Below are 17,698 nucleotides of genomic sequence, written 5' to 3'. Positions count from 1 at the left end.
ACTTCAGTTTGTAATCAGATGTGTCAGCGTTTTAAAATATATTTTAATACATTGAGATGACAGGTAATATAAACCAATATAACCTAGGCTTTACATCTTGATATGCATAAGAAAATAGATAAATAATTAGAGATAATGCCTTTCCAAGGACTCATCATCTGATATTTTAAAAGAAGTGTTGATATTTCAAGGACTTGGCAACTTTAAATTAAGATGGCAGAGATAGCTCGAATGCAATTTGCTCTGAATTTTGAATCTCACTGATTTCTTTCACGTTATTAAATTGACAGTGTTTCCTTTTCAATTTCGAGGCATTTATCTGACAAACGATGATCAGTTTCCGTCAACAGCACACTATAATGCTCCATAATCTGTGTTCATTGTAACTTTGCAAGTTAATATCCATGGCATACATCGTATTTGTACATAACCATATCATTAGAAACCACAAATATCCCCAGGTTCAAGTCAATCTCCATTTCCCCTTTCCACGATGTTTACTACCAAATGTGTCTGAAATCCTTGTTATGGTCACCATAAAAATCTACAATTGCATAAATCTTGCGAGATCAAATATTTCTACACAACACCCCTGTGAAGATGTTGATTCGAGACCATATTTAGTGATATAACAACATACAGAGTTGGTATTCACTTCAAGGTACAAGGCGCTCCTCCAATGTTTGCCATGTTTGGTGTTGACCGCTGTATGATCTGAGGCAACCACTCTTACGTTTATTTTTAAGGTGGGCACTTCTTATCTTGTACCACCACAAAGGCTTCAAAGCAAAGACCCAATACAACATTTATGAAGTAGAGGGAAATAGGATGGCTTCTGTGTGTCCAAAGAAAATAGGTTCCCTTCATTTTTACAAAGTTGGTTTGTTTGAATCTACCAGTGGTGGACACTGGTTTGCTTTACCAAGTCTCTGCAAATTAATATAACTTGTCCTCTTATATTTTCCAAAAGGCATCAAGCTGAGCACATTTAGATTTCTTAAACATTTAATTGACCAAATACTACCAAATACTTAGGCCTACTTGTTACAACAATGTTTATATGTCACGACACCCACCGAAGTCGGCTCTTCCCCTTGTTCGGGCGGCGTTCGGTGATCGACGTCACCGGCTTTCCAGCCGCTCCATTTTTCCATATATCCATTTGTCTTGTCTGGTTTTCATACACACCTGGTTTTCATGTCCCCAATCAATCTAATAGTATTTAACCCTTTGTTTCCCATCACGTTTTGTGTGTAATGTCATACGATGTTCTTTAGCACTTTACTTTGTTATTTCCGTGTTTTTGAGTGTGTTTGTTTTGTTGTGCTCCCGTTTTGGAACTTTAATAAAGTGCGCTTTATTTATCATACTCTGCTCTCCTGCACCTGACTTCGCCTTTAGACACACCTTGACATTATAAACCTATTGTATTACTATAATTATAATTCATCTTGTCTTTTGATAATGTTCTTCATCAGAAACTGTACCAAAGTAAACCTAGCCATCTTAATTGTAATGTTCAGGAAACTTTAGCAATAGATGGTTCCCTAATTTCCCATTGCACAGCACAGCGATCTGGTAAAAGACAGTGAGACAACAGCCATGGTTATCCAACAAAAATACAACAGCAATTGTCACTTCATTAAATTGTTCCTCATGCGCAATATCAGTTTATTTTCAAAATGGCACATTTTTATGCGAAAGTACAAACCCTGAAAATTTAATTTAGCCTAGTGTTTCACGAAAAGGATTCTGACTCCTTGTTGACCCCGTTCAATGTTACTCATCTGTGAGTCACTGAACAGGTGTCAAGTCTCCACAGGTCAGTCCCCCGTCCAGTGCAACAGGTATACACTGATTGTAGCACTCCATAAGGGACAGTATACTTGTAAATCCTATCAACCGATAGAGATAATTAATCATTTGAATTCTCATTTGTCATAACGCTCCTGTGACTATCTGAAGGATCAGGTTACAGTGGATCCGCTCTATGGCGGTCATAAAATACGCCTGCCTCTATGCTCTGAAGTGTTTGAGATTGGAATGTAAACTGTGGAACACAGAGAGACCCTTGGACATCAAAATGTTGAATAATGAACCCTTTCACATGTGAGTTCTAAATATCTCTGGTGGTCGCCCCCAGCGTGAGTTGTTTTATGCACATAATGTCAGAATGCACTCACTGTTCCAAAATGTGATTATTACGTAACAGGACAGTTAACACGCGCTGCCTGCTAATTATCTATAGGCTGTTTCAAATTGTCAATTTCCAAGTTATTTTTTAACAAGTTGTATTTTCCAATAACAGTTTTAATTGAGGTGTGTTCCACCTCATTAATTCACATAGAAGTAGTCTATTTCAGCGTTGCAGAAAACCTCTTCACGCATGTTTGTGCAGATCAAGTATGCATATATTTGTATAGAATTGCAAGAGTTTGAACATTTTATTGATGGTGCACACTTTGCCTTCCTCGTTGTTTTCCTTACACATAATAACTTTGGATGTGTGCGTTCCTATCAAAGTAAGTTCCTTGTTTTCTGTATATTGTGTTGTTGTTTCTACTGTAGGCACATGCAGTATGTTTGTATATACAGTGGGGAGAACAAGTATTTGATACACTGCCAATTTTGCAGGTTTTCCTACTTACAAAGCATGTAGAGGTCTGTAATTTTTATCATAGGTACACTTCAACCGTGAGAGACGGAATCTAAATGAAAAATCCAGAAAATCACATTCTATGATTTTTAAGTAATTCATTTGCATTTTATTGCATGACATAAGCATTTGATACATCAGAAAAGCACAACTATTTGGTACAGAAACCTTTTTTGCAATTACAGAGATCATACGTTTCCTATAGTTCTTGACCAGGTTTGCACACAGTGCAGCAGGGATTTTGGCCCGCTCCGCCATACAGACCTTCTCCAGATCCTTCAGGTTTCGGGGCTGTCGCTGGGCAATACGGACTTTCAGCTCCCTCCAAAGACTTTCTATTGGGTTCAGGTCTGGAGACTGGCTAGGCCACTCCAGGACCTTGAGATGCTTCTTACGGAGCCATTCCTTAGTTGCTCTGGCTGTGTGTTTCGGGTCGTTGTCATGCTGGAAGACCCAGCCACGACCCATCTTCAATGCTCTTACTGAGGGAAGGAGGTTGTTGGCCAAGATCTCGCGATACATGGCCCCATCCATCCTCCCCTCAATACGGTGCAGTTGTCCTGTCCCCTTTGTAGAAAAGCATCCCCAAAGAATGATGTTTCCACCTCCATGCTTCATGGTTGGGATGGTGTTCTTGGGGTTGTACTCATCCTTCTTCTTCCTCCAAACACGGCGAGTCAGACCACATGACCTTCTCCCATTCCTCCTCTGGATCATCCAGATGGTCATTGGCAAACTTCAGACGGGCCTGGACATGCGCTGGCTTGAGCAGGAGGACCTTGCGTGCGCTGCAGGATTTTAATCCATGACGGCGTAGTGTGTTACTAATGGTTTTCTTTGAGACTGTGGTTCCAGCTCTCTTCAGGTCATTGACCAGGTCCTGCCGTGTAGTTCTGGGCTGATCCCTCACCTTCCTCATGATCATTGATGCCCCACGAGGTGAGATCTTGCATGGAGCCCCAGACCGAGGGTGATTGACCTTCATCTTGAACTTCTTCCATTTTCTAATAATTGCACCAACAGTTGTTGCCTTCTCACCAAGCTGCTTGCCTATTGTCCTGTAGCCCATCCCAGCCTTGTGCAGGTCTACAATTTTATCCCTGATGTCCTTACACAGCTCTCGGGTCTTGGCCATTGTGGAGAGGTTGGAGTCTGTTTGATTGAGTGTGTGGACAGGTGTCTTTTATACAGGTAACGAGTTCAAACAGGTGCAGTTAATACAGGTAATGAGTGGAGAACAGGGGGATTCTTAAAGAAAAACTAACAGGTCTGTGAGAGCCGTAATTCTTACTGGTTGGTAGGTGATCAAATACTTATGTCATGCAATAAAATGCAAATTAATTACTTAAAAATAATACAATGTGATTTTCTGGATTTTTGTTTTAGAATCCGTCTCTCACAAGCATGGCGGCACGCACAAACTACCCATCGTCAGATTACTTTCGATTTCTAGAAAGATTTTTCACTCAATTATTTAGATCAATGGTGAGCTCATCCGTGATGTGATTAATTATAAATAGTAATTGCTGTTAGCTAATTCAAGTTGTACTTTCTGTCAGCCGATAGTTATAAAAATATGACTGCTTGTGTTATGTCAATCTTGCCTCAGTTAGCGCTACGACAAATGTAGCCTACATTTTTCCGGTTTGGATGATTGTTTTATGCTGGAGCTACTTCTGTGAATGTCTGAACATTGCATCCCCAAATAAACTGCTCAAATTCTGGACATAACTTTGTAAGAACTGTGTTTGTGCAAAATGTTTCTGATAAAAACAGTGTGGCCAGCTCAAATGCTGATTGTTGCGTCATTCGAACCTGGACGTTCTAAATATGCGTTCTAATTACACTGGATTGATCATACTCTACAGAGACCACTGTAGAATGATCACACCCGTGTGTTGTGTTGGTACGTGTGAAAAGGTTAAACAATATTTAGACTTTTGAGAATGTGAGAGTGGTCCGTGGACACTTAAGGGACAGTCATGATGAGTGTATTTCATTTGGTAATCTCATGAAGGACAGGAAACAATCATTACTGTGCCTTTGGTTGTGTACACTTATTAATTATGGGGTGTACATCTAAATATTGTGAAACGTATTGTGAATATTGTGAAATGAGAGTTGTAGCGATGAGACAAGATAGTAACTACTAACAATTGGATACCACGAATTTGGGGAGAAAATAAAATAATATATATAAAAAAGACAGGAAACTATTTGTGAGATGAGAGATGTAATGATAAGAGAGATGTAATGATAAGAGATGTAATGTGATGTTAACCTTCTAAATGAGAAAATATGGGTTTTCGTATAAACCTAACCAAATCAGTGGCCACACCCACTTGAGCATAGACATTATGTCGGCGTCATGGACTGCCCTTTTCTCAGAAGTGTATAAAACCCACTCCTGATGAAATTTACATTATAGAACCAGAAAATATGGAGCTGTCGCTACATGTTGGAATGGTTAAGGAATCTACAAACTGAAGTCAAACAACCGTCCCGACATTGAAATGGCTACCACTCTATAGGCCCAGGAGACCAGACAGCGTGTGGTGTTGGCTACACAGCTGAAAATGGTTCAACTCTGAGACTATCGATCACTCCAGAATAAGAGCATATCCTAGACGTAGACTTACTAGTCTGCAGCTGGAAATGACGTAAGTCTAGTATAAGAATACCGACAACCGCAGAAGTATCTATTCTGTGCAACAACCATCTGTACGCCTGACGTATCCATGACAATATACACTATCCAGAGCCACTGAGAAAGCTACAACCACGAAAGACATTGTGACTTCTGAGAAAGTTAACCAGAGACTCTCTGATGAACTGACTCTCCAGCAGACGGACTGGCGATTCCAACAGAGAAGACAATAACGACAATTGGGCATAAATACAGTATATACATTGCAATTATTTTCAAATGAGCGGCTGTTCATGTGCAAAGGATTAGCATTTCAATGAATATAATGATCAACTGCGTGTAGTGAATCCATTTTGTCTTCCCCACTCTATCTGTCCCCACCCATTTCCATTGTCTACCAAGCCGTCATACCGGTTTAGCCGACTAGGGACTTATCAGTGTTAGTAACCAAGAATTATGTTGTTTGTTTATGTATTTCTGTGATTTGTTTAGTTAGTTAGTAAATAAATAATTAAGTCAATTTGTATATTGATGATTCATTATGGAGACTAGGGTTCGTGCAGATATCCAAGGGTTTGCGTCATTCAGATATGAGACTGATGAGGTAATAATATATTAATGATGAGAACGACTAATCGATAAGATATAAAAAAAATATCTGAAGAGTCAATTCGGGAACTAGAGACTCTATAAACATTTTCCCGTGGTGCCCCGACTTCCTAGTTAATTAAAGTTTACATGATTAGTTTAATCACAAAATAATAATTACACATAGAGAATTGATTTGATAAAATAACATTGTTCACATTTAATCATAGTCACAGACATGACACATCCATCTTTGTGCTACTCTTTCAAGGATACACTCTAGGTGAAATGTAATGCAACACCTTTGCTGTTTCCAATGCTTTAGTTGTGAACCTGTTCTCCAATAGGAATAAATGCATATGGAAGCAGTTGGATTGAAACTTGGTTACAGTGCATCTCAAGTTTCAAGATGTATTGTCATGTGCACAAGTACAGTGAATCGCTTTTCTTGCATGCGCTTTACCAACAATACAGTGATCAATATCTGTAGTAAAAATATTATACTATAAAATAAAGTAAAGTAGAACAAAAAAACACGAGAAATAGAAATAAGAACATGAGAAAGCAGGGTTGGGAGTAGTGAACTATATGTAGTAATAGTAACTGGTAATTGAACTACATTTTGCAGTAGCAAATCCCTGCATCGTTGGGAGGGGCTCGTAAGGAAGCATTTCACAATAAAGTGTACGCAAGTTGTATTCGGCGCATGTGACAAATACAATTTGATTTGTTTTGAAGAATCCTTTGTTTCTCCATGAGAGGATCATTTACAATTTATTTTTCCAGATCACCAATGATTTTGTTATTAAGGCACATGAAAGTTTACATGTTCAAGAAGGCATTTCTGTCTTATGCCTCACTTGAGAGAGCTTCCTGTTGCACTGAATTGATCTCGAGGTCCATCCCATTATTGATAACATTTTGACCTGGTCTCCTCTCTTATCAGATCTTTTCGAGACTTAGACAAGACCTCTCTGCTCCCTAGAGATCCCGATCTTAGATATTTTTTTGTCTCTCTCGGGCTCAGTGGCAATACATCTTCTCTCACGCCTAAGGAACTATACTCTGATTGTAGACAAGAAATGGTAAACAACAGAATCTGACAGAATATTTGCAATCTAAACACATTTGAACACTAAGGAAAAGGGGCTATGATTTATATTTTTGCTCTTTTAGGGTTTCTATCAAAACAGAGGCATTTCTAGTTTTAGTATAGCTATTAAGCATAGCATAGTGTGATATGGGGATGTGAAATTAGATATACACTGGAACATACTACAATCTTTCTGATAGCAGTATTGTGCATTCTGCTGCATAAACATGAAAGCCGATTATGTGTATTGAGTTCAAATGGCGTCTTTCCTGAGAACTGCTTAAAATAGAAGACCATACAACCATCATATTTCAAACATAGTGGTTGCAGCATCATTTCAACCTGCCATAAGTACCATGTAAATGTATTAACATATGTAAGCCCAGTGTGTTTCTAGTGACCCTTTTATCCTGGCCTGAAATCACAACGACTGATAAACACAACTGCGTCTTCATCTCATTCATATGGATCAGCTAGTTTCAAACAGCTCATTAAAGCTGTCTGTAGACAGAGGGCAACTCGAGTGAGAGCCTCCCATGGAAAATGAAATAACTAAAGCAGATATTTACACAGGGATATTGAGACGTTTTCCACCCCCTCAGATACATTATCAGACATGTGTAAGTAGGTTTTCAATTGAGCCTATCCTGTATAGATGGCATTTGTGTGTGTTTGTGAAATTAGGCTATTTCAACACTATGATGCCAAGAGGAAAGCGAGAATGGCATAGTCCTTTGATTGTTGCACGTGTCCCATTTCACAGAGCAAGTCAGTGCTCCTCAAACTTTGGTCAGTACAATCAAAGGTAAAGAATGGACCGATTCTGAGTATTTTTGAAACTGAGGAGAAAGTACTCTCAATCTTAGAATGATATGACAAGCATGCCGGAGTCGCCTCTTTACTGTTGACGTTGATACTGGTGTTTTGCGGGTACTATTTAACGAAGCTGCCAGTTGAGGACTTGTGAGGCGTTTGTTTCTCAAACTAGACACTCTAATGTACTTGTCCTCTTTCTCAGTTGTGTACCGGGGCCTCCCACTCCTCTTTCTATTCTAGTTAGAGCCAGTTTGCTCTGTTCTGTCAGCGCAGAGCGCTGTTCAATGTATTGTGTTATATTGACTCCTGCTGCATTGGATTTAACTGTGACTTAATTTAGCAGTAAATCACAGTGGCAGGGTTGCATTGATCAGGCTCCTATAGGTGGAAAACTATGTTCAACGACTACAGTGTTCAGTCACAGGGACCAGGCAGACCCAGATCCATCAACACCAACAATAGAGTACCATAGTATGAGTCATAATTCCCATAAAACCTAGCGGTCAAACAGGGAAATGGTTCCAATCGTTTTTCCACCATTGATAGACGAATATATTGATAAAAGTCACCTTATCCTAGAGTGATTTACACAGCTATCAAAACGTCACACCAAACACAGCCCTAATTTTAAGTGTTTCCAAAATCCAAATCCCCTATGTGAAAAATGAATGGTGGAAAAACAATTGGAACCATTTCCCTCTTTGACCGCTAGGTTTTATGGGTATTATGACACCTCCACTGTGGGGCTCTATAGCTGGAGAATTTTAATCAGCACTTCCCCCTCTTTATGGTGCTGTTTTATTTGAGGTGACAGGTGCTATTCTGTTCATGTGGGCACCATAATGGCGGCTGTCGCTTTGGTGACTGCACTCCAGAGGTCACTTTAAGGGAAGTCAAAGCTAGAACCGCAGTTCATAAACCTTATCATCTGTGTCAACATTGTGTGTGTGTGTGTGTGTGTGTGTGTGTGTGTGTGTGTGTGTGTGTGTGTGTGTGTGTGTGTGTGTGTGTGTGTGTGTGTGTGTGTGTGTGTGTGTGTGTGTGTGTGTGTGTGTGTGTGTGTGTGTGTGTGCAACAAATGAGATGCCACAGTCTTATTTCATCATTAATATCAGACAATCCTCAGTCTGTCAGTTTCATCACTGAGATTGTCTCTTGACAATTCACCATTAATCCCTCATTACTTGACTAGTGTCTTGATACAGTCATTCCATTCCGTTGTGGATTTATGCCATGAAATTATTATGTGACCATGTCAGCTTGTGCTAAGTGCAGTCTGGTGTTTTAGGATGTTCTAATGAAATAAATTACCTTGGCATTTGAGAGAGACACTTCACCAATGGGTTTACTGTAATTTGAGAGAAATGGTGTGATAAGTGGTTTATTGCCCCCCTTACTTTTCACTGTTTGTCTGGTGGAAAGTTCTGGATGGAAGGAGGCGAGAGAATGGTGAGTGTGCAAATGAAACATACTATTTATTTTCGACACCAAATCGTTCCTCCCATGATGTCGGAGAGAGTGTCTTTTATGAATGCCTTTCCTTTCTCTCCCCTCTCTCCCCCTCTCTCTCCCCTCTCTCCCCTCTCTTCCCTCTCTCCCCCTCTCTCTCCCCCTCTCTCCCCTCTCTCTCCCCTCTCTCCCCTCTCTCCCCCTCTCTCCCTCTCTCTCCCTCTCTCCCCTCTCTCTCCCCTCTCTCTCCCCCTCTCTCTCCTCTCTCCCCTTTCTCTCCCCTCTCTCTCCCCTCTCTTCCCTCCTTCCCTCTATTTCTTTCCGTCCCGCTCTTTTTGAAAAAGGCTCAGGACAGTTTTTAGTGGGTTTTGCTTTCTCTCTGTGGCATTGTTGGGTGGATTTATTTAGTGGTAGATGTAACTTGCCCACTCTCCTCTCTCTCTTCTCTTTCTTCAGTGGATGCTACAGAGTGGGTTTTTTATGCTGAGTTTCTCCTCCATGCTGCTGAGCGAGTGTTCATTACTCACACAGTGTTGCCCTGAGGACATTTCAGCAATGCTGCTCTCCTCCTCCCAGGAAGCCAGTGCTTCAGCAGTCTTTGGGTCTGAAACACTGGCTGGACTGGAGCTGGAGGATCCCCTCCCAGGTATTCCAGGACAATAATCCACTGCTGTTGTGAGACAGATGCCCAGATTACAGATAGGCTAAAGGTGGCCTGGTCTTTTATCTGGACAGTCACAACAGGTGTCATTAATATCAGGGACTGAGGAATATTGCATACTCTAGTCATGCAGTGTGAAGTTTTGCAATATTTATCATTAAATCAGGCGTATTCATTTTTCCATTCATGTGAGATAGATGTGAAATGTGCAATGCCTGCAACCGGTGTGCAGAAGTCTCTTTCAATTAAAAGCACAAAATTCATGTTTTTTTAGAGCTGTATATTTGACTGTTTGTGCTGTATTTTCATTCTCTGAGACTGGGTTTATTTCTTCAAGCCTTTTCATAAATCGTCTCTGACTAACATATGGCTTTTGTTATTAACCTATTGCTTTACTTATATTTGAGCATTGAAATAGTTTCTATTTTTCAAATAACTTTCCTTGTATCCTAAGAAGAAACTGTGATTACGCCCCCTCTACCATGACTCACTCACTCTCTGATGAATAGAAAAGGAGATATTTGTGAGATGCCTCTGTGAACAGGGATATTTTCTAGTCATGTGTTTAGTGGCACTGGGGATATTGAGACTGGGACCAAATCAGCATTGGTCCTGTGAGGCCTTTCAGGCTTAGCAATTGGACCAGCCTTGCTATGCCAAATGAATCAGGTCTGGCATAGAAGCTACGCTTGGCATGAGAAAGTTCCTATCAACCTTCATTCCAAGGAGAGGAATCAACTCAATAGTTTGTACACAGGACTGCTCAGTTTGAGCAGATATAAGGAATTAGTTATCCAGAATATTTACATCAAGTTGTCAATTTGATAAAATGATGTAATGTAATCGTTCATTTTGGTGTTTTCTTCATTTTGGGGGGAATCCTGTACGTTGGCCTGCTCCATTCTGGACCATTGAATCTTGGTACACAGGTAACAACATGTTTTGATCAAGACGAAGATGATGATGATTATGTGTGTATGTGTGTGGTGATATGATTGTGCAATTTATGTCAATTTATGTCCATATGTTTGATGGATAATAACGAGCGGATGGGATGGCATTAAATGAGAGACTGCCCTTGCGCCATTGTTGCATGGGGACAGAACAGGTCAAGCTAATGGAAAAGGGAAATGTTAAGGGGTGATGAATCCACCATTACAGCCACATGGTCCTGTAATTACAGCTCTGTCATGCCATCTGCCTCCTGCTTTCCCCCATTCATCTTATTTTGTCAATTCCTGTGGTTACTTTTCATTTAGGGTTGGGCGGTTTACAGATTTTCGTATTGTCATACTGTCCTTCTTTCATTCCGTGATTTAATAGCAAATGTCCATGGAAGCTGCTAGCTAAATATGTTAACGAGTGCAAATGAAACCAGTGAATTGCAAAGACAGACAATCCAGCTCATGAAGTTATACATATACACTAATGGTCAAAAGTTTTAGAACACCTACTCATTCAAGGGTTTTTCTTTATTTTTACTATTTTCTACATTGTAGAACAATAGTGAAGACATCAAAACTATGAAATAACACATATGAAATCATGTAGTAACCAAAAAAAGTGTTAAACAAATCAAAGTATATTTCAAATAGCCACCTTTGCCTTGATGACAGCTGCGCACAATCTTGGCATTCTCTCAACCAGCTTCATGAGGTCGTCACCTGGAATGCATTTCAATTAACAGGTGTGCCTTCTTAAAAGTTCATTTGTGGAATTTCTTTCCTTCTTAATGCATTCGAGCCAATCAGTTGTGTTGTTACAATTTAGGGGGTATATTTAGGGGGTATACAGAAGATAGAAGATACAGAAGATATGTCAAGAACAGCTCAAATAAGCAAAGAGAAACGACAATCCATCATTACTTTCAGACATGAAGATCAGTCAATACGGAATATTTCAAGAACTTTGAAAGTTTCTTCAAGTGCAGTCACAAAAACCATCAAGCAGTATGATGAAACTGGCTCCCATGAGGACCACCACAGGAATGGAAGACCCAGAGCAAAGAAACCACTACTAAAGGACACCAATAAGAAGAAGAGACTTGCTTGGGCCAAGAAACATGAGCAATGGACATTAGACCGGAGGAAATTTGTCCTTGTGTCTTTGTGAAACGCGGTGTGGGTGAGCGGATGATCTCCGCATGTGTATTTTCCACCGAAAAGCTTGGAGGAGGAGGTCTTATGGTGTGGGGGTGCTTTGCCTGTGACCCTGTCTCTGATTTTGCAGCGATACGCCATGCCATTTGGTTAGGGCTTCGTGGGACTATCATTTGTTTTTCAACACACCTCCAGGCTAGGTAAAGGCAATTTTACCAAGAAGGAGAGTGATGGGAGTACTGCATCAGATGACCTGGCCTCCACAATCCCCCAACCTCAATCAAATTGAGAGGGTTTGGGATGAGTCGGAACAGGATGAGGTTGTTCTTAACTGACTTGCCTTGTTAAATAAAGGTAATATATATTTTTTAAAGGAGCTGGTTGAGAGAATACCAAGAGTGTGCAAGCTGTCATCAAGGCAAAGGGTGGCTATTTGAAGAATCTCAAATATATTTAGATTTGTTTCTGTCACGTTGTTTGTAATAATGATCGGACCAAGGCTCAGCGTGAGTATAGTTCCACATATTTAATTACAAAGTGAAACTGGAAACAAAATAACAAAACTTACAAAGACCCGTGACAACGTCGTGATCAAACACACTAACACAAACAATATCCCATAACCCACAGGTGGAAAAAATGCTACTTAAGTATGATCCCAAATTAGAGACAACGATAGCCAGCTGCCTCTAATTGGGAATCATACCAAAAACCCCAACATAGAAAAAACAACCTAGAACCCCACATAGAAAATGTAAACTAGACTAACCCCCCTAGTCACGCCCTGACCTACTCTACCATAGAAAATAAAGGCTTTCTATGGTCAGGGCGTGACAGTATCACACCTTTTTTGGTTACTACATGATTCCATACTGTATGTGTTCTTTCATAGTGTTGATGTCTTCACTATTATTCTACAATGTAGAAAAAAGTAAGATAAAGAAAAACCCTTGAATGAGTAGACCGTCAGTGTATAGCTAGGAGCAACCTAATGTAATTGTTGGTGAGTTTGGTCATTTACAAGCGAATGTGAATGAGAGACATTATGCAAATGAACAAAGTTTTGTGATATGCTTGTCCGCTCTGAAGCAGCATGTGAGCACGCTGTGTCTGTCTGGAGTCGCTAGGGCAAATGGCCTGCCTCCTTTGCTTGGAGAAGATGGGGGAGGAGCATGCGGGCAGTGGTTGTACACTTAACTCACCCAATGGGCTTTGACTGCTCAAACCCTGTAGAAAGCTTCTACAATATGATGATTCATCACCTTATTTATTCAGTAACTTACTTTGATGACTAGCAAGTTAAACTAAGGGATTGCTTTAACTCAGAATTCTTTATTTTTCACTTAGGAAGAAAAGTTCAAACGAGTATGAAATCTCTTGCTGCGTTTTGTAAACGTAAATCTAAAATGCTTCTTATTATAATTTCTTCTCTGCATCAGAATAATTTTGGGCTTCAGTTGCACTTCTCCACTCTGAGAATTCACGGGCATTCTATCAGCAGACAGCGCTCTGACTGATATGCAGCTTTTTTCTACCTCTCTCCTGTAAAATTCAAGATTAACTTTAAGCAAAACATTAGGAAATGTAGCTGGCTATATTATTTCTATGATCATTAGAAATGATTGCCGTGCATCGTTTTAGCAAAAAAATACCTTGTCTTTTCATTTGTAAGCTCATTTACTTGTGTGGTTACCAGCAAAATAGCTTTGCACATCTGTTGTCATTTGATGATAATGAAGCCAAATGCATTGCACTAAATGTATTTCCAAAAAAGGAAAACTATAGTTGCACGTCCCTGATCACTCTATTGAAGCATAAAAAACACTGTTGACTTTCAATGGAAAACGAGACCCCTGTCAATACACAGCTGAAATCAGCTGCTCCCGCTTTCAGTCATTGTGCTATTTACAAACAAACACGTGACTGGCTCAACTATTTTGGGGAACTATAGTAAGCTTCATGATGTAAAATAATGTGACAGGTGAAATGAAGAAACGTGACCTGCTTTATCTCCTAAGGTATAGCACAAGTTGACTGCAGGTATTTACTTAAGAAGTAGCTGTAAATACTACAATGTATTGAAAAACATAGTTTCAACTGTATTGACGGTATTGAAAAACCATCCCTTGGCTACTTCCAAATACCCCGGTATACGGTAGATAAGGTATACCGCCCAAGCCTATTTTTATTGTCTTTGATCTCCTCTCTGAAGGGTAGTGAGGGGAAGAGTGGGAACAAGCCATGCCTCCATCTTTGTTGGTGTGTGTGGCTCTTCCTGTATTTCAGACACAGTACATCAGACTCTGTGCTCACATGAGCACTTTCACGATGAAATATTGATGTTTCCTAATCATTTAATGTGATTGAATTATTGAACATGGTTGGAGTCTGAATAGTAAACAGTTAGTCCTGGGAAAGATAGGATGGATAAAGCCATCTTTACAATAAAAGCCAGATCTCATGGGAGTCCCAGGAATGAAGCTCACCAAAGTCAAGCCAAAGTTAATGACAGTAGTCACAACTTCAACTTCCAATTACCTCAGTGGCACGAGACAGCATCACATGACATATTAGTCAGAATGTACTGCGCTGGGAATGGATTACCTTTAATGTTGCTTATGTGGCTGTATATTTGCCAACAATGTCAGTACATGCAATAAATAGCATATGGTTTGTCTTTTTGATGGATGGGCTTTGTCGTGTTCTGCTCCTGCTCGCTATGTAGCTCAAACTACACAGAGTAGATGCATTCGCTTGGCAAGCACCCACCATACTTAGATCCATAGAGGATAGAAGAATATCTCGAACAGAAAGGCTGAGCTTGTGATGAGAGACCAGCCGTTCATGACAGTTCAGACATGGCCATGACACTCATTGACGGTACAGTAGGCTTGGCAGCACACTCAGGATCATAGGGCCTCTTGACAGCGCAGACAATGCATAGACTGGGAGAATGGACATGGATCGAGCAGCCGTGGACAACAGACATGACACTTTAAGAACTATCAAGAATGCAGTAGAAGAAAAACGCACAGAACAGATGACACGAACATGAAAAACAGAAACAGACAATATATTATGAGATTTAAGATACATTGAATTGACTATTAAGAACTTAGCGGGAAGCCCAGGATGCTGTGCTGTTGATCCTCTGGGATGTAAAATAATTTCATGGTTTCATTCCCAGGGTTGGTTATGCAACAGTAAAATAGTCTTTATCAAAGAAGTCCATCAAGCAGTGTAGAGCAGCTGTTGAGTCACCAAATCCCAGGTACAGGCTGGATGCCCTTATATGTGGTTTATTGCTTTCCATTTCCTGTGCTATGCCACAATGATAGGAAATGCCACGTCTCCCTGTATATTTTTACAAAAGCTGTCAATATTTTTTCCATATATCTCCAAAGAATTCAACCTAGATGGGTCACGACGTGTCATGAGACTACTGTCACGATCTCAGTCTTCCAATGTCTATTTGTCAAGCTAGATATTTGTATCAATGGGACACTACAGCCTTGTTCACATAGCCTTAATGCTCAAATCAGTTTTGTTTTTCAAATCCATTTTGGAATACTGACTGTGCAAACAGTGACCAAATCAGATTTGTTGTGTTCAGACATCAGTCATTTGCTGAATACCTACACTACCATTCAAAAGTTTGTGGTCACTTAGAAATGTCCTAACATCAATTTGATCAGAAATACAGTGTCGACATTGTTAATGTTGTAAATGACTATTGTAGCTGGAAACGGCAGATTCTTTTATGGAATATCTACATAGGCGTACAGAGGCCCATTATCAGCAACCATCACTCCTGTGTTCCAATGGCACATTGTGTTACCTAATCCAAGTTTATAATTTTAAAAGGATAATTGATCATTAGAAAACCCTTTCGCAATTATGTTAGCACAGCTGAAAATTGTTGTTCTGATTAAAGAAGCAGTAAAACTGTCCTTCTTTAGACTAGTTGAATATCTGGAGCATCAGCATTTGTGGGTTCGATTACAGGCTCAAAATGGCCAGAAACAAATACTTTTTTCTAGTACTCGTCAGTCTATTCTTGTTCTAAGAAATGAAGGCTATTCCATGTGGGAAATTGCCAAGAAACTGAAGATCTCGTACAACGCTGTACTTCTGCCTTCACAGACCAGCGCAAACTGGCCCTAACCAGAATAGAAAAAGGAGTGGGAGGCCTTGGTGCACAACTGAGCAAGAGGTCAAGTACATTAGATCGTCTAGTTTGAGAAACAGACGCCTCACAAGTCCTCATCTGGTGGCTTCATTAAAGAGAGACATTAAATAGTACCCGCAAAACAGTGAAGAGGCGACTCCGGGATTCTGGCCTTCAAGACAGAGTTGCAAAGAAAAAGCCATATCTCAGACTGGCCAATAAAAAGAAAAGATTAAGATGGGCAAAAGAACACAGAGGACAGAGGAACTCTGCCTAGAAGGCCAGCATCCCGGAGTCGCTTCTTCACTGTTTTGCGGGTACTAAAAAATGCTTTTCTTTCAAAAGCAAGGACATTTCTAAGTGACCCCAAACTTTTGAACGGTAATGTATGTAAGAATGCTGTTCATTGACTACAGCTCAGCCTTCAACAGCATAGTACCGGAAAAAGAGTGCCACCTACTGGTGGTGGACATCGATAGAGGTGCCGGTTTAGTGCAGCTGGGTCCTGGACTTCCTGACAGGCCGTCGCCAGGTGGTGAAGGTAGGCAACAACACCTCCACTACGCTGATCCTCAACACAGGGGCCCCACAAGGGTGCTTGCTCAGCCGCCTCCTGTACTCCCTGTTCACCCAACTCAATCATCAAGTTTGCAGATGACACAACAGATGTAGGCCTGATTACCAACAAAGACGAGGAAGCCTCCAGGGAGGAGGTGAGGGCCCTGGCGGAGGGGTGCCAGGAAATAATCTCTCCCTCAATGTCAACAAAATGAAGGAGCTGATCTTGGACTTCAGGAGACAGCAGAGGGAGCATGCCTCCATCCACATCGACAGGGTCGCAGTGGAGAAGGTGAAAAGCTTCTAGTTCCTCGGCGTACACATCACTGACGATCTGAAATGGTCCACCCACACAGACAGTGTGATGAAGGCGCAACAGCGCCTCTTCAACCTCAGGAAGCTGAAGAAAGAACCTCGAACTTTTACAGATGCACCATTGAGAGCATCCTGTCGGGCTTATCACCGCCTGGTACGGCAACGGCACAGTCCGTAACCGCAGGGCTCTCCAGAGGGTGGTGCGTTCTACCCAACGCATCACTGGGGTACACTGCCTGCCCTCCAGGACATCTACAGCACCAGGTGTCACAGAGGGCAAAAAAGCCACCTGAGCCACGGCCTGTTCACCCCACTACCATCCAGAAGGCGAGATCAGTAAAGGAGCATCAAAGCTGGGACTGAGAGACTGAAAAACAGCTTCTATCTCTAGGCAGACTGTTCAACAGTCACCACTAGCCGGCCTCCACCCAATACCCTGCCCTGAACTTTAGTCACTGTCACTAGCCGGCTACCACACGGTTACTCAACCCTGCACCTTAGAAGCTGCTGTATATGGACATAGACATGGAACACTGGTCACTTTAATAATGGAACACTGTTTTTCCCACTTCATATGTATATACTGTATTCTAGTCAAGGCCTATCATTTTTAACTATTGCTGTACTTATACTATTCCTTCAGATATA

General features: G+C 40.9%; 1 protein-coding gene across 1 annotated transcript in view; it reads left to right on the top strand.

Annotated features, from left to right (window-relative positions):
* The window catches only part of LOC115136976 (limbic system-associated membrane protein-like), a 454,780-nt gene that overhangs the window by 212,136 nt on the left and 224,946 nt on the right, over positions 1–17,698 (top strand). The gene's annotated exons all lie outside the window — the stretch shown is intronic.

The sequence above is a fragment of the Oncorhynchus nerka genome, linkage group LG11, assembly GCF_034236695.1.
Source record: "Oncorhynchus nerka isolate Pitt River linkage group LG11, Oner_Uvic_2.0, whole genome shotgun sequence".
Lineage (NCBI taxonomy): Eukaryota > Metazoa > Chordata > Actinopteri > Salmoniformes > Salmonidae > Oncorhynchus > Oncorhynchus nerka.
Note: the sequence above shows the minus strand (reverse complement) of the source record. Positions and strands in the feature narration are given on the sequence as shown.